Raw genomic sequence first — 25,274 nt, 5'->3', positions numbered from 1 at the left:
GATTTTATTGGCCTGGCCCGGCATCCATACAATCATGCCTCAGTATATACATAAATCGATATAGCAGTTGAGTGAAAAAAACATACATGTCCACTAAATATAGAAATACCTCTAATGAAGGGTTATGGGACAAATTGTCTAGCAAAGCTGAACACCAGCCCCATGGATAGAATTTGAGTGAATCAACAAACCAGTTTCCTGGAACACAATTTGAATGAACTGAACAACCGCAAAAATTTTTTTTGAATGAATTGAAAAACAATTTGTAGGCCTGAATGTCTGTTTTGTTACATATTGTTTGAACACCTACAGTTAACCATAGCATGCACATGTTTTGCAGAACTTCCATCACTGCTAATCAGCGTTAACACTGATTTTCATGGGTATCAATTAAAAAGTGTTATCCAAAATACATATTACCTACTCCCTCCGTTCCTAAATATAAGTCTTTTAAGAGATTTCATTAGAAAACTACATACGGATGTACTTCCTCCGTTCCAAAATAAGTGTCTTAAGCTTAGTATAATTTTATATTAGAGCTAGTATAAAGTTGAGACAGTTATTTTGAAACAGAGGGAATATATAGACATACTTTAAAATATAAATTCACTCATTTTACTTCGTATGTAGCCTTCTAGTGAAATCTCTAAAAAACTTATATTTAGGAACGAAGGGAGTACAACACTGGTGCATCCATGTGTTACAGAAACTACACAGGAGGATGAAACTATACCAATGACATCAACAGGTGGATGAAGGCAATAACCAAAAAACATGTGTGTACTCTCTAAAACACAATAAAAGCTTGACTACTCACTAAGCAGTTCACACAAACGGTAGAAAGACTTGCAAATATAGTCCATGGATATGTACAGAAGCAAAATCTCACGGAAACTTGAAGCAATCAACATCCCTTTATTGCAGGAATCAATAAAATTGAAAGCTTTTCATGAAGATAGGGATCAGGGGATGACGCCGGGCACTGAATAAAATTTCTCTATTCAGCTTGGTTCCTAAGGGTGTGTTTGGTTACTGTCATCAAGTGAAATGTAACGGGTCCATTCCGTTCCCAAGGGTCGTTCTCGTGTTTAGTTGGTAGAGAAATCGGAACTAACTGATTCTCTGGAACGGCATATTCCCCCAAGATCCGGAAAGCGCTGGTACCTCCAAATCGGAGGAACCACGCGGAACCGAGCAGGTGCGGCTCCCTCTCCCTCTCTGGCGCCGCCCTCTCCCTTTCCATCTCCGATGCCACCTCTCCGGCGCTGCCCTCTCCCTCTCCCTCTCCGGCGGCTCGAGGAGCAGGTGCGCGACGGCCCGAGCAGGTGCGGCGACGGCCCGAGCAGGTGCGCCGCCCTCTCCCTTTCCATCTCCGGCGCCACCTCTCCGGCACCGCCCTCTCCCTCTCCCTCTCCGACGCCGCCCTCTCCCTCTCCCTTTGCGGCGGCTCGAGAGCAGGTGCGGCGGCGGCTCGAGGAGCAGGTGCGCGACGGCGACGGACCGAGCAGGTGCAGCGGCGGTGGCAGGCCCGTTTCATCTATTGTTTCAACCAAACATAGGAATGCAACCTGATGGAATGGAATGTCATGAAATCATTCCATTACGTTCCACCTCGTTCTTCAACCAAACACACCCTGAGTGTATATTCAGTTCAGAGATATGCACGCATACATTATTCAGTAAATCAATCACCACTATAATATGTTGTGGAAAGAGACTGAATGAATGGAAATCATTTGGTTCAACCGTTGGACAAACAGATCCGACATTAACTTGAAATCAAAACATACGGTGAGCCGAACTCACAGCCGAACAGAATTCTCGAACCTAAACCGCCGCTTACAAAGCGAAAGAACTCTCAAACTCATGCAAAGATGAGATGACCATAGAGCTTGAAGTATCTGGCTTTCTTGATCGCCTTCTCCGCGGCCACCTTCTCGTCGTGGCTCCACCCGCTCTCCGGCGGCGCCACCACCTCCCAGCCTCCCCCGAGCCCTCTGTCCTCGATGCGGCCGCTCTTCATCAGCACAACGTACCCCAGCGCCTGGCACGCCTTCATGACGAGCCTGACCAGGCACGCCTGCGTCGGTGTCAGCTCGAACCCGACGACCACCAGCTCCTTGAGGTGACGGTGCCGGAACCTGGACGGACGCCACATGATGTCGACGTCGCGCGGCGTGTCCTCGGCGCTGGGGGCGACGCTCACGTGGAGTACTTCGAGCGACGGCGCCGCCTCAAGGAGGAGGTACGGCCACGACACGTCCCAGTTGGAAGGCACGTCCGCCACCAGCAGCCTGCGCAGGACGGGAAACGGCGTCAAGCCGTCGAGCCATGGCTCGACCCACCTGTAGGTACCCGTGAACCGGATGACGAGGTCCGTGGCCGTCACGGCTGCGGGGGTAACCGCCACCAGGAGCTCGTCGAGCGTGTAGTCGTACCGGTCGTCCCAGGGGTCACCTTCCAGGATGAAGAATCCTAGGCTCAGGATGACTTGCGCCAGGCGCGGGACGTTGCCGAATGCCAGACTGACGGGGCTGCCGCTGCACTCCAGGCGCTCCAGCGCCGGGAGAGCTAGCAGCCGGATCGCCTGGAACGAGCAGAGGTAGACGACGAGCTCAATGATCCCCGACGCCGGCGCGTCCACCTCCAAGACACTGGGTACGTTGTTGTCTGTTTCGGCGTGGCAGCGCCTGAGGTGCACGGACCGCAGCCCCGGGCACCTGGAAAACACACCGGCGTAGGCCGCGACAGGCACGGACGGGCTGATATCCTGAAGGACGAGCGCAGTGAGCTGCCCGTACTTGTGCAGCGGTGGGAGGAGGCTGCAACCTCCGAGCGTGAGGCTGCGGATGAATTGCGCCGACTCGTCGTCGAGGTAATGCTGAGGGAAGAAGTAGGCGATATGGTGTGCCACCGGCTTGACTATGACCTCCACGTCCTCCACGCCCCAACTTCTGACCGCTGTGCCGATCAGGCGGTCAACGGAAGCTGGTTCGTCCGGGTCGAAGAACTCGAGCCGGAGCGTCCTGCCGCTCTGTGGAATATAGCTTCCGTCGCCGTAGGCTGCTTTCATGAATCTGTCAATGGCGTCGTTGTACCTGGACATAACGGCCGGCGCGTATTGCTCGAGGAAAGCGAGAGACTGTTGGTAGGACGGTGGCGGGAACATGTCGGTGACCCTAAACTCGAGGGCGCTGAGCAGGCGGGGGAGGCGCTTCCAGCGCTTGGCTAGGACGGTGGTGGCGAGCGCGGAGCGGGTGTCGACGCCATCCAGGATGGTCACAAGGAGTTCGTCGGGCAGCGCACTGAGGCGGTCCACGCCCGGCTGCTGCCGCTGCCCAGGCGAGTGCGTGGCCATGGCAAGGCTGGATGCATGGAGCGTGGTGCCGTTGGGACTCATATATGAAGTCCGCTTGCAAGCATGCGGCCATGCGGGTAAAAATGGTAGGAAACACAATTTGAAGCAAATCGAAGCAGAAGAGTGTTACACTTGGATTGATTTCGTATGTAGCAACATACGCGACGAACTGTTACATGCGGATGCGGGTAAAAATGGTAGGAATCGCAACCAGTTGAACATATGAGGCAGTTGTTTACATGCGATGCGAGTAAAAATGTTAAGAATAATCACAATTAGGGTGAACGAGGGTTAAAGAAACAAGTGTGAGAATATAGGCAACATACGACAGTTGTTTCATGCCGATAAAAATATTGGGAATAGCAGTTTGCAACAAACCAAACTAGAAGAATTCACACTTGGATTCATTTCACATGTGAGAAACATATGAGATGGTGGTTTCATGTGGGTAAGTATGTTAGGAACTGCAATTCATATAAATGGGATTTAAAAAATAATGAAGTACTATCAACAATACCAGTAAAGTGGTACACATGTACCTTATGAAAATTGGTAATATATGCAAAATATAACTTACTTATACTTCGCTAAAAAGAAACTGAAACAAGCTTTCATACTAAATGAATGGTTGAATTGAGATGTTGCACAAAAGGTTTTTTTATGTTACCTCCGTGGCAAACAAAATTGGAAGTCCACCAAATAGTTATTGAACTTTGATATTGATGAATTGAGATGTTGCACAAAAGGTTTTTTTTTATGTTACCTCCCTGGCAAACAAAATTGAAAGTCCACCAAATAGTTATTGAACTTTGATAATTGTTTTTTTTGCAAATGATTAGATAACGGTATTGTTAAGGCAGAGTTGAAAATCTAACTCAGGTTGTCGAGCCCACCATTGGTGCGGCTAGTAAGCAACTCGATGTCTTCCTTTTACTCGCAAAACATCAATGTTGCAAGAAAATATATTATGTTAAGGCTTTGTGCAACCCATTTGCTCGTTTGAATTTCTTACTCTATTCACTCGTATACTAGATCTTTTTGCCTTGTTCATTGGCTTTTATAATGATATGGTTGCATATAGGTTCGGGGTTATAAAGTTCCCATTTTTTAAAGAAACTCATAGTTAGCTCTTACATGGTGGCTAGGATTATGCGATGGTCGACACTCGGCATCACGCCTCGTCAACCGAAGAACTCTTCCTCGTCAAAGTGACTCTAACAAAAAGAAAGAAGAAGGAAGGAAGGGAATGCAACTATGGTAGAGAGATGTCATAATAAGATCTACACATGCATATGACGGTGAATGCTACTGAACACGTGAATATTTTGTTTTACATGAAAATAAGTGATTATAACAAGAAGAAGAAGGAAGGAGGGCACACAACAATCCCAAAGAGATGTGCAAAATGCGTGACTTGAATGTTACTAAACAAAACAGGTTAATCATGACGTTGTTGTTGCGGTTGATGTTTATCAAAAGAAAAACCCAGGAAACACAATTATAGGAACATTTTTATCTAGGAAATACAACTAATATTTATGCATATTCCTAAATATATTTGTATTGGTAAGGTTGTATACATTCATTTTTTCACTCCAACTTTGTCTTCGTCTTTCTAGGGAGCTTCTTCACGGGCAAGGATAAAATTTTGATTTAGGATTCCATAGATCCTAAGAGCCGGCTAAGAGGTGGATAGAAGAGGTAGCGAGAAAGACAACAAGAGGAGTCACGAGGAAACCTCGATTGTGGCAGTGACTACAATTGGAAAATTTTACCTTGGGGCAACGAATCCAAACCTAACGATGAACCAAGGGAGATGAAGACGGTGATAAATAGAATGAAGACGAGCATGCAAGTAAGGACGTGGTGAAGTGTGGTGTTGGTGCGACTCTTGGATTTATAGGCCACAATTTAAGAGGGGAGATCTCGCATGGTTGTACTACCGCGCCAAGGGTCACAAAAACATGGCGGCCGGGAGGATGCGATAGTAGGGGGAGGGGACAAGGAGTATCTAGGGTTAGAGATTCATGATTGGATTATATAGAGAATTTGTGGTGTGAACTCGGAAAATCAACGGTCCATGGCCCAACTGATATGGTAACAAAGAACTAATGGTTATCTAATATTACTATCCATATTTGGGGGGAAAATGTTCTAAAATGTGCATGTACACCTAGAGATTATTCAGCAGAATGCTTCTAGTAGTTTGCTCGATGCTTATTAGTTTGTAAAAATGTTATTTACTAAAGGATTTAAGATGTAGATTTAGGGGAGGGGGTGTGAATTGGCGATTATAAAGTTCTAGCTTTTATTTACAAATTTAGGGGAATATGGATGTAGTTAGTTATGTAAATGTGCAACGACGTGATACAAACCTATATGACAGGATACCACTAGCTAAATTAGATACGCAATTAAACATAGGTAGCAATAACTTACAAAAGTAAAGGTGAAATAAGAGATAACCGCAAGTGAGAGAGGCGGGATTTATCCAAAGTTGACACTCTTGGGGGAGTTATAACCTCCACGTGAGCCATGGAGAACACCGAGTACCCCCAACAACACAAAGTCTCACCTTCTACTTTGAGTTACCCACACAAAGGAGGACCTCAAATCTTTAGTGATGAACCGTAAGATTGTCTCCAAATGTTCGTAAACCTGTTTGGATATCAATCCACAACTTGGAATACCTAAAAAAGTGCATCTAAACAAGCTTTCATTTTAATAGAATGGGTTAATTGAGATGTCGCACTAGCTCAAGTTGGGGTGCGTTCATATCTAAAGGAAGGTTTTTTTACGTTACCTCGGAGGCAAAAATAAAAGTTTATGAAGCAACTCGATGTCTTCTTTTTACTGGCACAACATCGATTTTATATGAAAAATATATTATGTTAATGCTTGGTGCAACTAGTTTGCCCTTTTCAATTTGTTACTCTATTCACTCGTATACTAGATCGTTTTTGCCTTGTTCGTTGGATTTTATAATAATATGGTTGCACGCATGCTATTTGCTACAAAGGTTGGGGATAATAAAGTTCCCATTCTGTAAAGAAACAAATGTGTTAGGCCCTACATGGTGGCTAGGGTTATGCGATGGTTGACACTCGACATCACACCTCGTCAACCGAAGAACTCTTCCTCGTCAAAGTGACTATAGGAAAAAGAAAGAAGAAGGAAGAAAAGAAGGGAATGCAACTATGGTGCGGAGATGTGATAATAAGATCTACACATACATATGATGGTAAAAGCTACCGAACACGTGAATATTTTTTTGCATGAAAAATAAGCGATTATAACTAGAAGAAGAAGAAGAAGAAGAAGAAGAAGGAGGAGGAGAAGGAGGTGAGGACATACAACAATCCTATGGAGATGTGAAAAATATGTGATCTCTCAAATGTTACCATACAAAACGGATTAATCATGATATTGTTTTTGCGGTAAATATTTATCCAAACAAATCACGCAACACAATTATAAGAACATCTTTATCTAGGAAATACAACTAATATTTATGCATATTACTAAATATATCTGTATTTTTAACGTTGTATACCTTCATTTCTTCACGCCAACTTTATCTTCTCTCCACGGAGGTTCTTGAGGGACGAGGATAAAAGTTTGATTTAGGATTCAATAAAACATAGGAGTCAGACTACAGGTGTTGATGGTTTAGCGGTGGATAGGAGAGGTAATGAGAGAGGAACCAAGAGGGATCACGAGTAAAGCGCGATGGTGGCAGTGACTACAAATGCATTTTGTTATCTTGGGAGGCAACGAATTCAAACCTAACGATGAATCAAGGGAGATGATGACAATGACAAATAGAATGACACCGAGCAGGCATGGAAGGATGAGGTGAAGTGTGATGTTGGTGTTTCTCTGGGATATATAGGCCACAATTTAGGAGGGGAGATCCCGCATGGTTATACGAACGCCTAGGGTAACAAAAACACGACGGCGGGGAGGACGCGGGCGTGGGAGAACAGGGTAAGGAGTCCCTAGGGTTAGAGATTCATGATTGGATTATATAGAGAATTTATGGAGTGAATTGGAAAACCAATAAAACATAGGAGTCAGACTACAGGTGTTGATGGTTTAGCGGTGGATAGGAGAGGTAATGAGAGAGGAACCAAGAGGGATCACGAGTAAAGCGCGATGGTGGCAGTGACTACAAATGCATTTTGTTATCTTGGGAGGCAACGAATTCAAACCTAACGATGAATCAAGGGAGATGATGACAATGACAAATAGAATGACACCGAGCAGGCATGGAAGGATGAGGTGAAGTGTGATGTTGGTGTTTCTCTGGGATATATAGGCCACAATTTAGGAGGGGAGATCCCGCATGGTTATACGAACGCCTAGGGTAACAAAAACACGACGGCGGGGAGGACGCGGGCGTGGGAGAACAGGGTAAGGAGTCCCTAGGGTTAGAGATTCATGATTGGATTATATAGAGAATTTATGGAGTGAATTGGAAAACCAATGGTCCATGAGCCAATTTGTATGGAAACAAAGAACCAACGGTTATCAAATAGGAATAGTCATATTTGACGGGAAATGTTCTAAAATTTTGTACATGTAGATATGAAGATTATTTAATGGAATGCTTCTAGGAGATATTTCGATGGATTATTAGTTTGAAAAAATGTTGTTTACCGAAGGATTTAAGATGTCGACTTAGAGGGGGGGGATGAATAGGCAATTATAAAATTTTAGCTTTTATTTACAAATATAGGGGAACGTGGATGAAGTTAGTTATGTAAATGTGCAACAATGTGATACAAACCTATATGACATGATAACTCTAGTTAAACTGGATACACCAGTAAGCAAATCTAGCAATAGTTTACAAAAATAAAGGTGAATGAAGAGATAACTACAAGTCAGAGACGGAGGACTCATCCAAAGTTTACACTCTTGGGGTGTTATAATATCTAGTTGGAGTCATGGAGAATACCAAGTACCCCCAACAACACAAAGTCTCCCCTTCTACTCCTTTGAAATTCCCACACAAAGGTGGATCTCAAACCTCGATTGTTAAACCCCAAGGTAGCCTCCAAATCTTCATAAACTTCGTTGGAGATCAATCCACAACTTGGAATACCAAACAAGGTGTGTCTAAATAAGCTTTCATGCTAAAAGAATGGGTGGATTGAGATCTTGCACTAGCTCAAGCACTAGTATGTTCGTATCTTAATGGAAGGATTTTTATGTTAACTCGCAGGTAAAAAAATTGGAAGTCCACCAAATAATTATTAGTCCATGGTAATTTTATTTTGTGCAAGTTATCAAAGAATGGTTATCAAGGTAGAGTTGAAGATCTAACTCATGTTGTCAATCGCACCATCGATGAAGCGAGTAAGCCCATCGGTGTCTTCTTTTTATTGGAAAACACCAGTCTTACATGAAATAGATATTATGTTAGGACTTGGCGCATCTCATTTGCCCTTTTAAGTTTCTTGTTCTGTTCAATCATATAGTAGATCGCCCAATTTATTTTTCTTATAATAATATGATTGCATGTATCCTAGTTCCTAGAAATTTTGGGGGTAATGGAGTTTCACTTTTCTAAAGAAACATGTATGTTAGCTCTTACATGATGGCGAGGGTTATGCGGTGGTCGACACAAGACATCATGCCTTGTGAGCTGAACAACTCTGCCTCATCAATGTGACTATGACAAAAAGAAAGAAGGACATGAGGGAAAGCGACTATTGTATACGGAGATCTCATAATAGGATATACACATACATATAGACTATAAAAGCTAGTGAACACTTGAATAGTTTTTTTGCGGGAAAAGCAAGTGACCACAACAAGAAAAGTTAAGAAGGAACTAAATACAACTATTCTTAGGAGATGTGACAAACGTGTGATCTCTTAAATGCTAACAAACAAAAGGGATTAATCTTGATGTTGTATCATAAATCTTTATCCAAACAAATCCAGGAAAAACAATTATAGGAACATGTTCATTCACAAACTCAAATCGATGGGGTGACCATACGGCTAATATTTAAGCATGTTGCTAAATATAATTTCTATTTTCGAGGTTTTGAACCTTCGTTTTTTTGACAACTTTGTCTTCGTCTCCATGGTACCTTTTAAGGGATGAGAATAAAAGTTTGATTTAGCATTCAGTACCTCCGAGGAGTCAAAGTAAGGGTGTTGATGGCTTAGTGGTGGATATGAGAGGCAGCGAGAGACACCAAGGGGGACACACGGAAATCATGGTGGTGTAAGTTACTATAACTGGCAAACTTTATCATGGGAGGAGAGGAATCCTGACCTAATGACGGACCAAGGTAAACGATGAAGGTGACAAGTAGAATGATGATGAGGAGGCAAGGAAGGATGAGGTGTAGTTTGGTGTGGTTGTCCCTCTTCATTTTAGAGCCCACAATTTAGGAGGGGAGATCTTGTATGGTTGTACTAAAGCCATGTCTAACAAACAACATGGCGGTGGGGAGGACATGTGTGACATCTCCAGATTATGCTACAGTAATCATTGTAATTAAGCTACAATGATGGCCAATATTAAGATAATCCATTTTGCTAATCCAAGTGTTGATCACCGTTGGAATCAAGCTCCAACCCAATTTTCTTGCAATTTAAATTCATTTGAAAAGTGGAATTAAAAGTTTTGCAAACTTCGAAATAAAAATCATGCCTGAGTTGCAAATAATCCCTAAGTTATTATAAAATTGGAACCAACGTTTTATCGTATCATTAGGTGTCTCAAGACCATTGTTAACATATGCCAAACAATTATTAGAAGCCTTTTTGTATTATAATCTTTTTCATATCGTTTTCAGCAACCTTTAAAATGATGGTGGCCATGCCAAATATTGCTTGCAATACTGGGCACGTTATCTTCCTTTTTGTAGCATTAGTTTATAAGTAAAATAAAATAAAAACAGAACTAGTAAAAGAAAAACTAAAATAAAAATAAACAAAAAAGAACAAGAGAAAAAGAAAATCCCCCGGCCCAATTGGGCCAACTGGCCTACCCGGCCCACCCACCCAGGGGTATAAAGTCCCCCTCACAGGAAACCCTAACCAACCCTCCCACTCCCGCAGCCGACACCACAACTTACCCACACGAGCCTCCCCATCGCTACGAGACCCCCCACGAGCGAGGCAGGGCCTCCCCTCGCTCGCTCGCTCGCCCCTCGTTACCCCCACGAACGAACCCACCCCTCCCTCTCGTTCCCCAGCGCCAGCCACCACCGAGAAGCTCCCCTCGTTCTCACCTCCCTCCACCGAGCCCCCATCACCCCTCGCACCATCGGCCACCTCCCTCCGGCCCTCCTCCGGACGGATCCGACAGCCATCCCCGTTGTCCACCTCGCCCCACCTCTGGCCGAGGCCGAGCCCCTCCTCCAGCCGGCCCCTATCCTCGTCGGCCTCCTCTCCAGCCCCAGCCACCGACCCCGCCTCCGTCACGTGCACCCCGCCACCGGCTTCCCTCCATCGGCCGACCATCTCCTCCGCCAATGGCCGGCCCCCGGCCTCCTCCACAGGCCGACTTCGCTACTGGCCGGCCCCTGGCCTCCTCCGCCTCACCTCCTCTCCTCACGGGCCCTCTCCTTCGGCTCCTTCCTCTCCTTCGGCCGACCCCGCCGTCACCGGTTCGTCTCCACCACACCATCGGCCAGTTCCCACCTCACCGGACTACACCACCTCACCATCGCCGGCCACCTCTACACTGGGCCTCTGCTTCCCCTTCAACCGGTGGTGAGCCACCGCGCCTCTGGCCCTTCCTATTAGATAAGGGGATTAGCCCCTGTAGATTGTTTAGAAGAAAAAAAGGAGAATAATAATAATAATATATGTAATATATGTGTACATGTGTATATGCAATATATGTGTACATGTGTATATGAATGTATGAATGTTGGTATGTACAAAAACATGTGTATCGAGGTGTGTGTGTTTAGTGAATGTGGTGCTTGTTGTCCCAATGACATGCGGGGCCACGCTCCTAAAACAGAAAATTAAAATAAGTAAAAATAAATAAATAATAAAAATAATAAATACTTCAGTTAATTAATAAATAAATATTTAATTAATTAATGAATTAATTAATTAGTTAATATGACGATTAAGATTAATAGGTTAATTAGTGAAACTGTTAATTAATCTGTTTAATTATTTGTTTTTGGTATAGTATGACACGTGCGTTCGTGATGACGAGATGATGTATATACTTCTCGCACCTCGTTGGTTATCCCAAGTGTAAGGTTGAGATGTAGTCAGCAACAAGTTTTCACTTACATGGAGACTGTAAGGTTTATCGAACCAGGAGGACTCCTAGGTTGAGCAAGTAGGTGTCTCTCACCCTGACGCTAGCAGAAGACGTGGACTTGCACACACAACAAATAACTTTGCTCCCAACGAGTACAGAGAGGTTGTCAATCTCTCCGACCTTGTAGTTTGCAAAGGATCAAAACACAAGGGGGAAAGTAATAGTGATTGCAACGGAAAAATAAATGAAAGCGGTAAATGATGGAGTTGTAAACAATGATGGTGATATGGACCGGAGTCACATGATGTTCACTAGTGATGTCTCTCTCCCAAAAGACGATAAATAACTATGCTTGGGTAAACAAATTACAGTTGGGCAATTGACAGAATTATGAACGCACCGCAATGCTAATTATGATACTTGATAGTTAGAGGTTCAATAGTAATGAGCAGTACGCCAAGACAAGTAGACCATTTATTCATCAGCATCTACTTACTAATAATCCACCTTGAGATATCTATAAAGAACATCTCGCCGGTATTAAGTTGCGAGCCCCACCCAAACTGTAAACTCAAAGCAACGGACAACTGCATTACATAGCTACCGGTCATGGACCCATGGTCCAAGGAGGACTACTCATGGCACGTACGGGAAGCGTCCATGGCGGTGGAGAAGCTCCCGGAGGTCAATCCTCCCTCCGACAGAGTGCTGGGAGAGGTCTTCTGACGCTCCCGATCTCGGAAGCGCTACGGCGGCGGAACGATGGAGAAATTCGCCATTCTGGATATCATGGAAGGGTTTTCTCTCGGAGGAGTAAATATAGGCCGAAGGAGGGCACCGGAGGAGGTGGGACCCACCTAGGCGGCCTCTTGGCGTGGCCAGGGGTAGGCCGCGCCCATAGGTCGCCTTGGCGGCCCCTCGCCCCCCTCTGGCCCATCTTCGGTGATCTTGAAGCTTCCATTCCGCTGATTTTTTATATATTTTTCTCGAGATTTTTCGGGCTTTGGAAAATTGGGTAAAAGCCCGTGCAAAATAGACATCAGCAGATAGAAACTGGCACTGGGTGCAATGAGTTAGTAGGTTAGTCCAAATATGTGTAAAATGATAAAAAGTGTAGCAAAACATATAATAATGTCACCCAAAAGATCATGAAGCAAGCAGAAACTATAGATACATTTTGGACGTATCAACATCCCCAAGCTTAATTTCTGCTCGTCCTCGAGTAGATAAATGATAACACAATGATTTCTGTGGTGACATGATAACACACATATAATAACTTCAAAGTAAAGCAAGTGATATATGCAATTCAAGTCAAGACAATAACAAGCAAGCGTCTATATCTAGTATTGAAATTAGCAACGTAAGAACATAAAGGTGCAAGAGCTCTTGCTGTCCGTGACTCGAATGTCTCCAAATGGTGTTTGCGTGGAAGAACTGGGAGATGGGTTGAGATCATAAAATATATTTTAATTGAGAACCTAATCTACCAAACCTCACACTTGATCTCCTTCGGTATCTTATTTTGACTCATCCCCAGACCACTAGTCAGGCACAAGTCAAAATAATCCTCTCCCTTTCAACTTTGAGAACTCATGCAATGGATGAGCGTAAGCAAGATATGATGGCACTTAGGATGGAAAATATAATAATGATGGGGAAGAAAGACAAAAAGGTGTGAAAGTCTCACATCAATGAGGACAACCATAGGCGAGAGAAAGCCAAATGATAGATATGATGTGAGGAGTAGGGATTGCCATATAACGGATGCACATATGAGCTAAGGTAAGCTCTCCAATGGAAGTAGTGGGGGGTGCATCCAACTTGTTTGCTCATGAAGACCTAGAGCTCATTTGAGGAGGCTCATCAGTGGAATATGCAAACCACGTTCTATAGAGTAAGGGTCCCTATGTACTTATGCATGAATGACAATCTCTATGTAGTACAAATATAGCAATGGAGTACGAGTGTGGATCTTTCAAATGGAATAGTAGTGTTGCCCCCTTCTCTCTTTTTATTTCTTTTCCTCTTTCTCCTTTTTATTTTTATTTTTTGTGGCCTCTTTGGCTGTTTGTATTTATCTCTCATTTGTCCTCTTTGGGATCATTTGTTTTGTCCTCTTTGGGATCTTTTCCCCACTTAAGGGCAACACTCTATGTTTTACATGAATAAAAAGAAGATCATCACACTTTATAAGAAGTACTCAACATAAAGACAAGTGAAAACTATCATGATGTATGCAAATGTATGCCTCTGCTAGTGTAGCAGGATATGTAATGATACTAGCGCGTCATGTAGCAGTAATTTAGGCAAGGCCCAACTATCATGCGGCTCTACGATCAAGAAAAACATGTATGACATGAAGATCAAGTCATGATATGGTGGATGTTGCATGGCAATGTATCTCAGAAAGGCTATGGAAATGCCTTAATAGGTAGGTATGGTGGCTGTTTTGAGGAAAGATATAATGAGGATTATGTATGACAGAGCGTATCATGTCATGGATTTGGATGCACCGGCAAAGTTTGCATCAACTCTCAATGTGAGAAAGGGCAATGCACGGTACCGAAGAGGCTAGCAAAATATGGATGGTGGAAGCGCCAACAATCAAATACTCACATTAGTCCGAAGAACTCATGCACTTATTATCGGTAACTCTCTATCTAGTTAGGAAATTCACAAAGATTCAAGTACCCCGAGGAGGAGTGTTTGGGGGTTTGGTTATCCTTGCACATCCTCGACTCATGGTAATGTGAGGATACTCCATATATTCCAACCCCTCGAGAGGTTAGCGATCAATTTAGTAGCTAGAGTTCTCAACTAATTTTTAGTTTTTGAAAAACACACGGATTTCCCAAACTACGACACATATCACTAATAGGCTCAAGCTCTTCGCACCAATAGTCCAAACATTACTCAAATCAATACGTCAAAACTATTGCAAGTTACTACTATACTTAAATAGCAACCTCAGTTACCTACTCATGCAAGACACACAACTCAGTGCAACGAGCCAACTCTCTAAACAAGATAGGCATGATAACTCAAGAGAGTTACAAAATCAACCTAAATAAAATCTCTTAAAAAGATATAGCATGAAAACTAAGAGCTAAGCATGACAGTAGCTATGTAGATATAGAGAACACACATAAAAGATAAGCATGGAAACCTATGTTGTGTTCTACAGTGGAATGGAGCGTGTTTCTCTCCCAAACAAGGTAGGCTAGATTCCGAATTGTTATGAACAGCAAGAAAAACTAAAACAAACTAAAAAGTAAATAGCGGGACGCTCCAAGCATAGCACATAACATATGAAGTGATAAAAATATAGCATGGAGATGGACGAACTGATGATTGTTGACAGAGAAAGGGATGCACGGGGGCATCCCCAAGTTTAGACGCTTGAGTCTCCTTGAATATTTCTTTGGGTGCATGGGGGAATCCCCAAGCTTGAGCGCTTGACACTCCTGTATCTTCTTTCATCATCTCCGATCGCATACTTGAAAACTCCCTTCATACGAAACTCATCATAAGCTGATTAGAGTGGTTAGTACCCTTAATAAAATAATTCATTACCTACTGGAATTAATGATTTTTATGAAAAGCTGTTGCTTCTCATGATTTCCAAACGGTTTTTGCAGAGGAAAAGCAAGCTTAAGATTTGCAACATGATGAAAACGCAAAATGTGGCAGAATCTGTGAAAAACAGAACAACAGGTGGTAATTAATTTATTCGGGGCATTTATGCAACCTAAATCAAAAAACTTAGAACATCTGCCAGAAATGCAATTATATAGAGCATGCTATCAAACAAATTCAAATCAAAAAGATGATCTGGTGATTTTTGGTGAATTTTTTCGTCAAGCACACATAATCTGTTTCTGGACAGCATGTGACAGCCCGAGACCGGCGTTCGAGAAGATTCCCCTTTATTTCCGTTTTCGTCGTGTGGTTATTTTATTTTGTTCGTTGCATCGTCATTTAGTTTGCATCATCGCATCATGCATGGCATCATGTCAACTGTGTTTTATCGGTGTTGCTTGTTGCCGTGTTGTTGGGTGTTAGTGCTTTATGAGTGGCGTTGTTTTGGAGTGATGAGAGTGGGTGCGTGAGAGCCACCTCAAAGCCGTGTTGCACCGCGGACCTAAAACCTTCTCTCCCCTCTCTTGTCATTTTTTTGGTTTTGCTAAAGTTTCCGTTTTATCCCCTTTAAAAAAAGCGTCTTCTTTAAAAAAAAGGTCCTTTTATTAAATGTGGGGGCAACCCCTTGGGTTTGCTTCATTTTTCCTTTTATTTTTTTAAAACTAGAGACTATTTTATTTAAAAAGAAGGGGTTTATTTATTAGTTAAAAGGAAAGGGTTTTATTTTAATTCTTCAAAAGGTTTTATTTTTATTTTTATCCGTTTAAAAAAATGCCCAAGCTATTTTATTGTTGGGTATATTTATTTTCAAAGGAGCAAAAACATTTATTTTAATTTATATTTTGGTAAAAGGTTTCTCTGTTTAAAATTATCTCTTTTAAAAGTTAAAAAAACTATTAGAGAGAGGGAGAGAGGCCCAGTCGGACCCCCACTAGACCTAGCGCCAGGGAGCCCAGACCCGATCCCCTCTCCTCCTCCCTGCGCGTCATCCCCATCCTCTCGACCCCTCTTCTCCCCGTTCCTCCCCTACGCCCTAGCCCCTCGCCCGATCCCCTCTCTTCCCCCGCGCGCCGTGCCGCCCGCCAGACCCTCGCCGCGACCCGCCGTGCTCCCTTCGTCCTCGCCTCTCCTCTCCCTCGAGCAGGGCCGCCATGGACGCGAAGGAGCTCTGCCCGAGATGCCCAGTGCCGAGCCGCCCAGTGCCACAGCCTCTCACTCCTCCGTGCGACCTCCGTCATGGCGCTGGATGTTCTCCTCGCCTCCCCGCGCCGGCCGCCGTGCTCGCCATGGCCGCCCGCCGCCTGCTGCAGGAGCTCCTCTCGCCGGAGATTCGCCCCGGCCGCCTGCAGCAGCTCCCCTGCCTGTCGGCATGCTGCCTGCCTGCTGCATGCCGTTGTTGTTGCTGTCGCCGATTAGCTGTTGCTGCCTGTCGCTGTTGCTTGCTTGTGCTTCCTCGCTGCTCCTGTTGCTATTGCGTTTTGCTGCTGGTAGATGCAGGTGCATGCCGTTGCTGCTGCCTGAAGCTAGGCATTGCTTGCTTGCCGAGACTGTTGCTGGCCGTGCCCTGTAGTTGTGGCTAGGCTACTGTAGTTTCTGTTGTTTGTGCGGCTGTGTGCCTGATGTGTGCTTGCCTGGTGCTGCTCTTGTTGCAAGCTAGCTGCTTCTTAGTGCTAGGTTGCTTGTTGTTCCATAGCCGCTGCTTGCCGTATTTGCATTGCCACTTCTAGTAGCTTTTGCTGTTAGATGCTAGTCTAGGTTGCTAGTGGCTTGCGGTTTGCCCGCTTTCGCTAGCCGTGTTGCTGCCGCTTGCCGTCGCCGTGTGCACCAACCCCCCCCTCCTTCATGGAACCGACAAGTTCTCCGCGGGTGCCACAACGTCCTCGACGACCCCGACCATCTTCAGAAACCGTGTTCGACTCCCGACGCCGAAGATCGTCTTCCGACGCAAGATAACGACTACCGTCGGCGAGACCCAAGAACCACGACGACAACGACTTCCACGACGTCCGCTACGAACCGATCCCCTCCGATTCGCACGCTTCGAAGGTATACCGATGGAATGTTGTGGTGACCGTCTGCATGTGATGTATGAGATGAATGTATGTTTGCGTCGTATGTTGCCCTTTGCACGTGTACCTCTTTTGTTGTGCCTCGACATATGGGAACCCGGTAACCGGGATCCGCCCATCTTTATTTACTGTTCCCTCATGCGCTCTCTATACGTTGGCACGATATCTCGTCGAGTTATCGGGATAGGAACGTTGCCGTGGCATCATTTCCGTCTTGCCGCCATGGTTCCCTCTCGCTCGCCATGGTGACACTTGTTTCTTTCTCCCCTTTCCCGTGTTGTTTGAACTTGCATGCATGACGCATTCATGGCATATATCGTGTGTTGCATGCCTCTTGTGCCGTAGCTCCGTTCTATGCTCCGCGTGTTAACCGACCAGGATGACATGTAGGCTCTCGCTTCACCCCTTGCCATGTTAAGAACAATTTAATATTGCCGAGTAAATAAACGGGAGTGAACTAAATAATGAACGTGGAGTTTCGTCGATATGCAACCCGTTGCATATCGAGCTTCACTTAATGTGTAGAGTTTGCGTGAGGTGAATTGCCATGCCATCCCATGCATCATTGAACTGATCATGCATCATATTAGGTTGTGCATCATGTTGTGCATCGTGTGGTGAATATCTGTGTTGATGTTTGTTTCCGTTTGTGCTCCGTCTCGATAGAGTTCCGCAAGTGTGTCAGAATGTGAGGACCCATTCGACTACGTTGGTTCCCCGACTTCACGGAGGCATTCTTCTTCCAAGCGGGATCTCAGGCAAGATGACCATTACTATCATTGCCATGCTAGTTTTACCGTTTCTACCGTTTACGTCTCGTTGCTTACCACTTGTTATATATGAGCCTCTCAACAATGCCATGATAACCTTCAACTGTTCAACCTAGCAAAACACTGTTTGGCTATGTTACTGCTTGCTTAACCCTGTTGTTAGCCTTGCTAGTTGCAGGTGTAGATGCTTCCATGTGATAACATGGGTCCCTTGTCATATCACCATATTAATGCTATTTATAATGCACCTATATACTTGGTAAAAGGTGGAAGGCTTGGCCTTTCTAGCCTGGTGTTTTGTTCCACCTTTGCCCCCTTAGTTTTCGGTTACCGGTGGTATGTTCCATAAATGAGCGCTCCTAACACGATCGGGGTTGTTATGGGGACCCCCTTGATAATTCGTTTTAGATTAAAGCTGGTCTGGCAAGGCCCATCTTTGGTACTACATTTGCCTAATAACTAATGAACTGCATAGGGAGTAATTAACCCGAGGTAATTTAATCAACCCCCGGGCCAGTGCTCCTCATGAGTGTTGGTCCAAAACAGAGCAGCTTATTAACGCTACCCGGGCAACTCGGCGTTTGGCGTGGTAACCATCGCTCATCCGTCGTGTCCTGAGAACGAGATACGCGGCTCCTATCGGGATCGTCGACACGTCGGGCGGCCTTGCTGGATTAGTTTTACCTTTGACGGAATATCTTGTGCATCGGGATCCCGGTGATGCTTTGGGTAATCTCAGAGTTGAGGTTTTCCACTAGGGAATTCAACGAGATCGTGAGCTTCGTGATGGAGGATTTCTATGCGGCTTGTGGTAATTTGTGATGGACTAGTTGGAGCAGCCCTGCAGGGTTAAATATTTTCAAAAAGTCGTGCCCGCGGTTATGTGGCAACGTGGAAACTTTGTTTAACACAGGTTCTAGATAACTTGAAGTTAACTTAATTAAAACTTGCCAACTGTGTGCGTAACTGTCTCTTTCGTGAGTTCCTTCTCTGATCGAGGACACGGTGGGCTTATGTGTGACTTAGGTAGGTGTTCAGGATCATTCATTTGATCATCAGTACACACGTCCGTTATGCGTAGATCTTCCCCCTCTTATTTCTTGTACTCTTAAGTTTAGCCACCAAATATATGCTTAGCCGCTGCTGCAACCTCACCACTTAACCATGCCTCAACCATTAAGCTTTGCTAGTCTTGATACCTTTGGAAATGAGATTGCTGAGTCCCCTGTGGCTCAGAGATTACTACAACACCAGTTGCAGGTACAGGTAAAGGTTACTTGACGCGAGCGCGTTGATTGTTCATTTGGAGTTGCTTCTTCTTCTTCTTCATCATCGATCTAGGATGGGTTCCAGGCCGGCAGCCTGGGATAGCAAGGATGGACGTCGTTCTTCTTTTGTCATTTGTTTTCGTCTGTAGTCGGACCCTGCTCTTACTCTTGATGAATATGTAATGTACTGCTGTGACTCTGATGTAGCTTGTGGCTAGTGTAAGCCATTTCTGTATATATATATCTCTTCTTGTCTATACATGTACTTGTAACGATATCCATTCTTGCGACACGACGAGATGCGCTTCTATCCCTGACGAGGCCCTCGTGCCAAATTGAGGATAGGGTCGCATCTTGGGCATGACAACTTGGTATTAGAGCAGTACCGACCTAGGAGCCCCCTTGATTGATCGAACTTGGCCGAGTCGAGTCTAGTGAAAAACTGCTTTGGGTCTAGTTATATATCGGAGAGTAGGATTCTTTTTTCTCCTCTTCTATGCTCTGGCGAGGATTCTTGACGTAATAATTTATTCTACTCCTCTTCTCACTCAAATTTTTTTTGGATCACGCGGATATTCTTGGAATCTATATGATGCCGATGTGACAGAGTTCTGTCTTGGTGCCTCCTGTCTGACTTGATTTTCTTCGGGGGAGTTGAGCTCCAGGGGATTCTTGAGCACATTGTTATCATTCAGATTTCTTAGTATCTCAGAACGAAGGATGTTCGTAATTGCTTCAATACTAGTAGTGGCGAGATAACCCCCATGTCCCCAGTACTAGTGCAGATTGTTCGGGAGTACTGCCATACTTTGTATCGTTGTGATCACGAGGGACTGTTGTAGATGAAGGTCCGAGATTCTGGTTGTGTGTTGACGGATGTGATATAGGTGACGGGTTAGTATAGGACTTGTGTGATTATTACTCCTTTTATCCGTGTACCAGATTGCATGACCAGATATTTCGGGAATTCTTAGGTGGGAATTCAAGTAGTTACTTATAGGACAATCTTCCAACAAATGCATGACGTTAGGTTGGGGTTCGACATCTAGTGGATTCGTTTGTTGACGGTCGACTTACAGCGGTACACGTTGTGTCTTAAAGAGTCCTTGTAGCTTGCTACGACTCGGGGACGCTTCGTATGTCGGGTGCACTGCCTTGCACTTGATGGCTACTGCAAAATCGAGCCCGTGCGATCCTGTCCACGAAAATATCGAACAGAATCTTTCTCATGAGTTTGTTCTGGCTAATTGCAAGCCGCATCCTTGTTTTGTTGGAATATGGTAATTCGTGTTGCTTCGATGTCAAGTGGTGATTTTAGATCTTTTCTAAGCAGTGTTCTCATATTCATATGAGAGTGCTAATTCTTTTGCTCAATCAGTGGCCTTGTCAATTCTTGTCAACCGGAGTTGTCATGTTAATTCTTTTCCAACTGGTGTGTTCCTCTCCAAGTGGATTCAATCCTCTCTAATTGATGAATATCATTCTCTCTTTTATTCGGGAGTTCATCTCATCTGCCCCAAGTTGTCTTTGTTTTTACCCGCCCTGCCACCCTTTTCTTCAGTGATTCAATTTTCATCCAGGAGTTTTCTTTTCTTTGTGCTTCCGCTGTCTGTTCTTTTCTCTCTTACCTGGTGTTTCATTGTGAAGATTCTCAGGACCTTCGTGTTCATCCTTATTTAGTCGTGTTATCTTTTTCGGTGAATTCAATGCATTTATCCGTGTTCATCATATCCTATTCTTCCTTGTAATTCTTTCCCATGTTGTAGATACTTTTCAGCCTATGTTGTTCATTTATTCCTCTCTTTTCGATCCGGAGCGTTGAGGTTATCTCAGTAATTCTTGTTTTTAATATTTTTAATTATTTCGAGGTGCTCAACCTCATCTAGTTTTTCTTTTTACCGGTGCTAAATCAATCCTTCTAGCAATCTTTTCAATGGTGGTTTCTTTGAGTGGGCCCATAACCCACAGGTTGTTTCCCAGGATTTGTCCTGGCTCTTTTAATTTTTTCCCGGAGTTCTCTAATTATTTCAACTATGACGTAAGTATGATTTTCATCAGCCATACTCCTTCTTCAAGATCAATTTGAATTAATTCTCATATTGGCTCAACCTTTCATTCTTCATTATTCCGGAGTGTCTCAGTAATTCTTGGTGTTGTTCTCGTCATCATTCTCAGCTTGCAATCCGAAGGGCTATTTCTCTCAATCTTGGTCCATTCTCTTGGGGATTCGTCATTTCAGCTTTGTGCCATCATCTTAATTGTTGTCTATCATGAGTAATCCCTTTCTTGCTATTCGGTGCTTTTCTATGTTGTTTTCATTGTAGATCCTCCGAAGGCCATCATTCCAGAAGACTTCTATGTTCTCAGCTTTCAGCTTTCATCCTCAATTCTTATCCATTGTTGTCTCTTCATTCGTCTCTCGATTATTTGGTGCCTTGTTCAAGTTTTCTCTCAGGTGGCTCATGAGTTCTACATTCTCATGTTTCTCCATCAACTCTTGGTATTTCCATTCAACTGTGACTTCTTACCGGTGTGTCCTTAAATTATGCTTCAAGTGGTGCTTATCTTTCTTTTCCGGAGTTTCAAGTTCTATCAAGTATCTCTTTGTGAAGCTTCATCTAAATCTTGGCAAGGTCATAATCTGATTCTTTTCTACCTCCATATCGTTGCATCATTCATTTGTATACGGAGGTCCGTCATGGTGGTTCATCAAGGTTTCAATCCATTCTCAGGTGTTCTTCAAGATTCTGTTAGAGTACCTCAAGTATTCTTTCTCTTGCATCTCTAGTGTAATTGTTCTTCCTTTATCCTTTCAGGTGGTATTATAGCCTTCTTGTTAGTGTAGGATCCTCGAAGAGTTTTCCTTTCAAGAATGAGATAATTAAATCCATCAGTTCTTTGATCATGAGATATTTTCAACCCATGATTTCTTCATTGAGCTATCTTCGTTTGGATTGACCTAAAGCTTTTCCTATGGATTGTGCTATCATGGTGCTTGTCATTAATCCAAGTTCTCAATGTATCCTCTTGGTGTAAGAATTGTTCTTATCTTGTTTCTCCCAATCAATCCTTGTTTCTGTTAGTGGCTGGTTGTCAACTCATTGTTTGAAAAGGTTTCCATAAGCCCACTACTATCTTGTTCTTTTCGTTGTTGTTTTACCAACAATTCCGTTCAATTCTTCTCGCAAGGGTGCTTGCCAAGTTCATTTGAGTTAATAGTTGTCATTGTTTTCTTCATTCTCTTCTTCCGCTTGAGCTAGTCCCTATTCTATTGTTCCGGAGGCATTGTGTTGTTGCTCTTTTGGGTCAATCATGTTGTTCTATCAAGATCATGGTGTTCCCTTGTTCCATTTAGCTGTTTGTTATGAATATTGTGTAATTCTCTCTTCTTATCGAATTTTTTGTCCCATTTTCCTACCGAAGTGTTGCCGAAATTTTCCGTGAATTCTTGCTTCTTCTCATATCATTCCTCATCGTTTTGCTACCTTCAAGGATTGTTGGTGTCACTCGTTTGTCAAAGAGGCGACTAAGTTTTACCTCTTGTTCTTTCTCATCCTCTCCCCCCTTTCATTCTTGGATCTCGAGGCGAGATCCTCTTGTAGTGTAGGAGAGTTGTGACAGCCCGAGACCGACGTTCCACAAGATTCCCCTTTATTTCCTTTTCTGTTGTGTGGTTATTTTATTTCGTTCATTGCATCGTCATTTAGTTTCATCATCGTATCATGCATGGCATCATGTCAACTGTGTTTTATCGGTGTTGCTTGTTGCCGTGTTGTTGGGTGTTAGTGCTTTGTGAGTGGCATTGTTTTGGAGTGATGAGAGTGGGTGCGTGAGAGCCACCTCAAAGCCCTGTTGCACCGCGGACCTAAAACCTTCCCTCCCCTCTCTTGTCATTTTTTTGGTTTTGCTAAAGTTTCCGTTATATCCCCTTTAAAAAAAGCGTCTTCTTTAAAAAAAAGGTCCTTTTATTAAATGTGGGGGCAATCCCTTGGGTTTGCTTTATTTTTCCTTTTATTATTATTTTTAAAACTAGAGACTCTTTTATTTAAAAAGAAGGGGTTTCTTTATTATTTAAAAGGAAAGGGTTTTATTTTAATTCTTCAAAAGGTTTTATTTTTATTTTTATTCGTTTTTAAAAAATTCCTAAGCTATTTTATAGTTGGGTATATTTATTTTCAAAGGAGCAAAAGCATTTATTTTAATTTATATTTTGTTAAAAGCTTTCTTTGTTTAAAATTATCTGTTTTAAAAGTTAAAAAAAACTATTAGAGAGAGGGAGAGAGGCCGAGCCGGACCCCCACTAGACCAAGCGCAAGGGAGCCCAGACCCGGTCCCCTCTCCTCCTCCCTGCGCGTCATCCCCATCCTCTCGACCCCTCTTCTCCCCGTTCCTCCCCTGCGCCCTAGCCCCTCGCCCGATCCCCTCTCTTCCCCCGCGCGCCGTGCTGCCCGCCAGACCCTCGCCGCGCCCCGCCGTGCTCCCCTCGTCCTCGCCTCTCCTCTCCCTCAGGCAGGACCGCCATGGACACGAAGGAGCTTAGCCCGAGATGCCCAGCGTTGAGCCGCCCCTGTGCCACGGCCTCCCGCTCCTCCGCGCGACCTCCGCCATGGTGCTGGCTGTTCTCCTCGGCTCCCCGCGCCGACCGTCATGCTCGCCATGGCCGCCCGCCGCCTTCTGCAGGAGCTCCTCTTGCCGGAGATTCGCCCCGACTGCCTGCAGCAGCTCCCCTGCCTGTCGGCATGCCGCCTACCTGCTGCGTGTCGTTGCTATTGCTGTCGCCAATTAGCTGTTGTTGTGTGTCGCTGTTGCTTGCTTGTGCTGCCTCGCTGCTCCTGTTGCTGTTGCGTTTTGCTGCTGGTAGATGCAGGTGCGTGCCGTGGCTGCTGCGTGAATCTAGGCATTGCTTGCTTGCCGAGACTGTTGCTGGCCGTGCCCTGTAGCTGCGGCTAGGCTGCTGTCGTTGCTGTTGTTTGTGCGGCTGTGTGCCTGATGTCTGCTTGCCTGGTGCTTCTCTTGTTGCAAGCTAGCTGCTGCTTAGTGCTAGGTTGCTTGTTGTGCCATAGCCGCTGCTTGCCGTATTTGCATTGCCACTGCTAGTAGCTTTTGCTGTTAGATGCTAGTCTAAGTTGCTAGTGGCTTGCGGTTTGCCTGCTTTCGCTAGCCGTGTTGCTGCCGCTTGCCGTCGCCGCGTGCACCAACCCCCCCTCCTTCATGGAACCGACAAGTTCGCCGCGAGTGCCACGACGTCCTCGACGACCCCGACCATCTTCAGAAACCGTGTTCGACTCCCGACGCCGAAGATCGTCTACCAACGCAAGATAATGACTACCATCGACGAGACCAGAGAACCACGACGACAACGACTTCCACGACGTCCGCTACGAACCGATCCCCTCCGATTCGCACGCTTCGAAGGTATACCGATGGAACGTTGTCGTGACCGTGTGCATGTGATGTATGAGATGAAGTGCGTCATATGTTGCCCTTTGCACGTGTACCTCTTTTGTTGTGCCTCGACACATGGGAACCCGGTAACCGAGATCACCCCATCTTTATTTACCGTTCCTGCACGCGCTCCCTATACCTTGGCACGATATCTCATCTAGTTATCAGGATAGGAACGTTGCCGTGGCATCATTTCCCTCTTGCCGCCATGGTTCCCTCTCGCTCGCCGTGGCGACAATTGTTTCTTTCTCCCCTTGCCCATGTTGTTTGAACTTGCATGCATGACACATTCATGGCATATATTGTGTGTTGCATGCCTCTTGTGTCGTAGCTCCGTTCTATGCTCCGCGTGTTAACCGACTAGGATGACGTGTAGGATCTAGCTTCACCCCTTGCCATGTTAACAACAATTTAATATTGCTGAGTAAATAAACGGGAGTGAACTAAATAATTAACGTGGAGTTTCGTTGA

Source organism: Hordeum vulgare, chromosome 2H (genome assembly GCF_904849725.1).
Source record: "Hordeum vulgare subsp. vulgare chromosome 2H, MorexV3_pseudomolecules_assembly, whole genome shotgun sequence".
Lineage (NCBI taxonomy): Eukaryota > Viridiplantae > Streptophyta > Magnoliopsida > Poales > Poaceae > Hordeum > Hordeum vulgare.
This window is presented reverse-complemented; position numbering follows the sequence as displayed.